The sequence below is a fragment of the Anarrhichthys ocellatus genome, unplaced genomic scaffold (genome assembly GCF_004355925.1).
Source record: "Anarrhichthys ocellatus isolate YVR2014 unplaced genomic scaffold, GSC_Weel_1.0 scaffold7, whole genome shotgun sequence".
NCBI classification, from domain to species: Eukaryota; Metazoa; Chordata; class Actinopteri; order Perciformes; family Anarhichadidae; genus Anarrhichthys; species Anarrhichthys ocellatus.
Window position 1 is genome coordinate 4,993,138 of NW_022280037.1, and position 6,632 is coordinate 4,999,769.

The window sequence follows — 6,632 nt, forward strand, 5'->3', positions numbered from 1 at the left end:
GTGTGTGCGTATGGTGTGTGTGTATGTGTGTGTAGGTGTGTGTGTGTAAGAAGTAACCCACTAGTAAACAGTGAAGCAAGTGGCCTGGATGACTTACGTCTGGACCACACAGAAAAAGGCATCAGTCAGGCTGGAGCTGTGGCATCGCAACTGAGACTGGGTGGTGCCAGAGACAGACAGACAGACAGTGAGAGAGAGAGAGCTCTTTCCAAATTTACCAGGTTTCTGTACCATCCAATACATTGGGATGTTCCAAGTTTTATTGTTTTGTCCAGTTGGAGTTGCGTACCAGCTGCTGTGTGTGTGTGTGTGTGTGTGTGCTCCAAACACCCTTCTAACATCTATTGGCTCTCTTGTGGTGAAAGCAGCAGGTGCTCACCGCAGGCGACATCACCGGGTCAGCCACAGATGTGATGCAACGACTCAGCTTGATGACATCATCGCCCTGCATCTCCTTGTTAGACTTGTTCGGGCCTTCCTGCAGCTTGCATATGTGTGTGTGTGTGTGTGTGTGTGTGTGTGTGTGTGTGCACTGGGAAAAATATCTTCAGCCATTAAAGAATATTAAAATCATATTTTTTCCCCTAAAACGATCTTCCAAAAGTTAATTAGCAGATAATTTCAGTTGTTTCCAATACGTATCAAATTGGGGGTGACCGTTTCTCACTGGCTTAAGAGGGTTGTCTGGTAACCGCAGGGTCAATGGTTTGATCCTCGACTGGGACGTGTCACGTGTCGTAGTGTCCCTGAGCAAGACACTGAACCCCCGGCTCCCGGGCGCCTATCATTGGCAGCCCACTGCTCCCTATATACAGGGATGGGTCAAATGCAGAAGTCAAATTTTGTGTATGTGTATATGTATATGACAATAAAAAGGGTTTCTATTTCTATTAAATTGTTTCAAGATTTTATCGCGGTCAAGTAATATCTTGAACATATTTTCATCCATTTTGACGTGAAACTGCTTTGGAAGCAATTACCTCTAGCAGCGGGCATTGCTCTGTCTCTAAATGAAACCAACAATAAATGGCTTGTTAAGACGGATCTGTTTTGATGTGCTTTTTTTTGGGAGAAAACTCTTTAAAAAGTATTTTCCAGAAGAGGCCCTCCATCTGTTCAAACTCCAGCAGACACTTTGTATCTGTATCTTCACTCCTAGAAGACGATACAGAGCAGAGACAGATGAATTTGTGTGACTTATCTGGCCAAACAGTCAGATATGCTTGCTGTGAAAATAAGAAATACAGTGTTTATCAGCTGGAGTGAGTTTTTTGTTTTGGTGCGTGGCAACAGTCATTGTCCATCACAGTGGTGTTGTGTTGTGTCACAGCAACCCAGAGGTTGTCAAGTGTCTGTGACTATGGCTGCAGTGTTCATCCCTGAGAAATATCAACCGTGCTCTACGCAGATCAACATGAAAATATCACAAACGCTCGAGATAAGTGGAGAAAAAGGTCATGAAATTGCAACATACTCTGTCATTAGAAGGGCACAGTGTCATTATCTTACATGAGTTATTACAAAGATAAAAAAAAACACATTGTCTATTTGTTTTGACCTCAAGTTTGTGCTGGTGTTGTCATTCTGTGCGTGCATCTGTCCACCCGTCTGCTAAAAGCTTTGACTCACAGTTGGCCAGGGTGTGATTCAGCTCACCTCCGTGCTGTTCAGGCTTTAGGAGGTGAGGGACTTATAGTAGGTTTAGACCAAAGCAAACAGGAGACCACCATAGTGGGAGGGATGAAGGAGATAGAGGGAGATGCGAGAAGCAGGACAGATGGGGCAGGGATCAAGGCCGTGCGTCTCTCCGTCCGTCTGCCTCTCTGCTACTCTCTTTGACTTGCCTTCTTCTTTTTGGTTCAGGTCTTTTAGTGATTATGTGGGACCAGATGACAACCAGCCTGCCAGCCTGTGAGTGTCTCTCATTATGATCACAGATGTCTTCTCACCACTGCTCTTAAGCTCTCCTTAAATTACTTTTTCTATGATATTATCTATTTCTCAGATATTGTTTGTTATTTTGCACACTACTTTGGGTAGAAAGGATTTCACCCAGCAGAGCTTAATCGGGCAACCTGCCTTTCCCATGACCCCCCCCCCCCCCCCCCCCCCCCACCACCACCACCACCTACACATGCACATAGAAAGCACCAGAAAATGACAGACAGTGAGACAGAAGTTGTTTTTGTCTTTTCCTTTTTCTCCCTCGCTTCCGCATATGGTCATCCGTTCTGCCTGTCTATCGGTCTGTCTGTCATTACAGTAAATCAGAGGGCTCTCCGGCTTTATCCGAGCGTCCTTCTGGCTGAGACGGCTGCAGCAGATGTTGGAGCCTGGGACAAAATGGATTTCCCCCCGCTGAGAGCAGCTTTTCTTGCCCTCCTTAATGGAGGCTCCTTGAAATGCTAATGCCCCACCATTAGTATAGCGGTGGTCTAGCATAGTGATGGTGGGAAAAAAAGGAAAGACCGCGATCCCGACTGAAAAACCTTTGTCGCTGAACAACCCCCAGGAAAACATACTTTACTGATCCGGACAGACAAGCGTCCAGTGGAGGTTTGAGAAAGAGACAGCAAGAGAGGGAGATATTTGTCCCACCACACACAGAGTTAGGGTGTGTGATGGCATCTCATCCACTGGCCTCCTCCCCTTTTCCTCCTCTGTCTTTCAACCCCCTCCATCCCTTCCTCAAAGTTCAGCTCAAAAGAGGGATAATGATAATCGAGCATATGAATGGAACAAAAAAAAAAAAGAAGAGCCAATTTCTACTTTGCACCAAGCACTGGCATTTAAAGGATCAGGCGGCGATTCCAAAATTACGAGGCTTAACTCGTTGAAACCATTTGATGATCAGCCGCTGCTTGCTGTTATCGGAGGAATCAAACGGCGAAAAGCAAAAGCTGCTTTGCTGAACAGCATGTACCACATGTTTTCACTCCTGGAGGCCTGCTGCAGGTACAGAGGAGGAGGAGGAGGAGGAGGAGGACAGCAGTTGTAGGTGTTTATGTTTGTCTGTTTTGTGCAAAGAGGCAGCTTACGAGCAGATGAAAGCGTTTGCAGGTACAAATGTGGCAAATATCGAAGAAGCAGCTACGATGGCTAACTTCACATTTTCATGCAAATCTGTGGATGTAACACTGACTTCTGTGTGTAAGGCTAGAAGAGGCTTTTTGCTCTTTTGCTATTTCTTGTCTAACCCCCCTCTCTCTCTCTCTCACACACACATGCTCACAGATTTATCGCTCTGGACACTCTTGTCCCTGTCAGCAGCTGGCAGGCTGAGTCTTTTTGAGCTTGTGTGTGTATGAATGCTTGTGCACGGATGTGTGTGCGTGTGTGTGTGTGTGTGTGTGTGTGTGTGTGTGTGTGTGTGTGTGTGTGCAGAGCCCCAGTAAAGCCTGCTGCTCTGCTCTGCTGTGCTGGCCAGGCCATGTGGCCACTTTAAAGCTCCTTTCTGAGAGTCCTGTGAAGTTGTTAAGGAGCTCCTCTACACTGGCAGTTGGCTCTGGGAATCCCTCTGCCAGCTGTAGCCTGCACACACCCCTCCCTGCTTCACTTCCCTCTCTCTGTCTCTCATGTCCTCCCTCTCATGCTTACACTTGCTCCGTTTCTCTGTGTTCGCTCCCATTTCTGTCCTTTCTTTCCGCCTGTATTCGTTTGTCGCCTGCTCTCCGTCTCTCTGTCTGTTTCTCCCTCTCCCCCGTTTCTCTCTCTCTCTCTCTGTCTGTTCCTGGTTCTGACCGCGGTATCTGCATAATCTATGTAGTGAAACATCATTGCGGACCTTCTGTCTCTTCTGGCAGCGGTCCGGCTGCACATGTTTTCTCCTGTATACCTGCTCAGATCGCTGGAAATGCACTTTGGCAACCAACACGGAGCCACGTGTGGCAATGATGGCTGTTTAGAAAAAAAGTCTGAGGAAGATTTGCAGAAAACACATGAGCTGCAGGGAATAAATTGCAGCACTAATTCTGCAAATAATATAGTTTAGTAGATGTTTTCTGTATATATTCATTCTAGTTTCACTCTCTCACACTTTCAGATTTTTGGACTGGCTCACAGACACACACACACACACACAGGCGCTGGAAGGTCGCATCCCTCTTTGAATTTGGCTGACCTTTCATTGAGAGCAGAGAGCAGGTGCACCTGTGTCCTGTTCCCTGGCTCATACTCCCAAAGTCTGCAGTACACATCTGCTTGAGTGCACTTGCTTGTACACACAAGGAGGACATTTGCTTGTATCGTCATCAACTCCATTTGCGGCAGAAGTCCCCGCAGGGTCATGGATGAATTGTTGAAGAAGGACAACGTCTCCAATATCTATTCGCTGATATGCTGACATTCACTGAGGATACTTGGAAAGTATTTTTTTCACTGAGGTACTTTTCATTCTGTACCGATCATGCAGCGGCTCTCATTCTAAATGGATTCATCACTGACATGACCGACGCTTGTATGCTTTTATGTGGCTTTTATGTCCCAGGTTTATGTTCTCAAAAATGTCAGAAGTGAATCATCGCTTAATCACATTAATTTATTGCTCAGCTGACTCAATGTCAGGACCCTGAAAGAATAATCATCTTAAAGTGTGTTTTTGAATACAACTGACAGAAACGTATCAATTAAAGGGATAACCAATAGATGATATTTTTATTTCGAAGGCAGTCTTGCAATACAAATAATATATATTGTTAAATAAAGTTATAAAATGACTTCATTTTGACTTGTTTCCTGAACATTTTTAGAAAAGATGAGAGAAAATTTGACTACCACGTTCTCTTGTTTTACTTCAGGACTCTAGACTCGATTGAGCAACTTTTTCAGAATAAACATTTTCTGCTCTTTGTAAACTAGACGGGACTCCTCTAATTATCGGCTGACAGACAAGGTTTGGAGCTCCTGCCGACTGTCCTCCATCCTCCCGCCCATTCCTCTTCCTCTTGCTACTCCTCTCCTCATCCTCTCCTCCTCCCATCCTCTTCTTTCTCCAGAGACGGCCGTGCAAGCTGGCGTCCTTTCACTCCACAGATGTCTCTGTTCCTATAGGGCTCTCGCTGCGAGGAGATGTGTTGGCAATCCTGTGAAACACACCTAGCACACGCGCCCGGGCACACACACACATTCGCAGACGCTCGCAGAAACACCCAAACACACGGTGTGATACTGCTGTTGTCACTGCTGGAGTCGATGTCTGTGAAGACTCTCTCATCTTCGCTCCCTTACTCTCTTGTTCCTTCCTTTTCCTGTGTGTCTCCGTTCAAAAGACAAACTGGGAAAAGTGAAGAGAAGAAGCAGAATGTGTGTGTGTAAGTGTGTGTACGCACAACACATCCTGTGTGACAACCTGGTGTAACCTGGATCCGCCAGAGCTCTCAAGTTGGGTGTGAGGAGGTTGTCATCATATACCTGAGGCTGGCAGGATTAACACCTGTTATGAGCGTGAGTGTGTCATGTATGTTTGTCAGCAAGCATCTCACTATATTCATTGAGGATTTTACCTTTTAGGTGTGATTTGAGATGCAAAGAAACTTGCAAGAAGTCATCAAGTGAGGCTGAGTTCCTGGACTAAACCACGAGAAGAAGTTCTCAGTAGTGACGAGAGACATTGGATACGGCTAATACCGATGATGCCTTGTGAAGTGAACTTTGGCGCGTGAAGTTTTGTTTGCATATTTCATCCGTTTTTCCTCAAATGTGCTGCGTGTGTGTCCGTGACGCCTGTTTAGGCTAACATGTTGGTGTGTTTTTCTGTTTTCAGCAGTCGTGCTCTGATATGTTCTCTTGTTGGCTGTACTGTTGTGTGTCACTCTGTGTGTGTGTGTGTGTGTGTGTGTGTGTGTCCACAGCATGGCAGTCCATCTGTCTCCAGGAGAGCAGCTTCCTGTTCTCTCCCTCTCATCTCTGCCACTGCAGGAACACACAACCTGGTCTGACATCCGCTTACACACACACACACACACACACACACACACTCACACACACACACACGCACACACGCACGCACGCATGCACACACACACACGCACACACGCACCAACACACATGTATATATACCTTCTATCTGTCTGTATGTTTGCCGACACACATTTGTCTGTCTGTCTTTCCGCACACATCCCCATAAAGCTCTTCAAAGCCAGTCATCTGCCTTCCTTCTGTCTCTGTGTCTGCCTGTGTGTCTGCCCATCTATTTGTCTGTCATCCAAACGGTCACAAATGATGGGGTGCGGTGTGGGGTGGGGGGGGTTCACACGTGCCATTTGGCGTCCCCAGCTGAAGCTCAATAGAGTGCTAAATGGCAGGGACACAAAATGGCTGCAACAAAGTAGCTGCAGCAAAATGGCGACAGATGGGAGGTGAGGAATTGAGTCAAAGGTTTCGGGATCTCTCGGGCATTGTCTAGGTTGTGATTATTATAAAGTCCGTGTGAAGTTCAAGGAGGATGCATCAGCCGTGTTGACTCTCTATTCTAGACGAGCTGATCGATCGCCTTCACTGCTGGCCGGGGTGGTTTACAATGATTGTTCCATAGATCCTTGTTTGCTGGATGGAGAACAGCGGTGCCGGGAATGTGTGCGAGTGTAGCATGTGTATGTGGGTGTGCGTGTGTGTCCGAGGGGGACATTGATTGG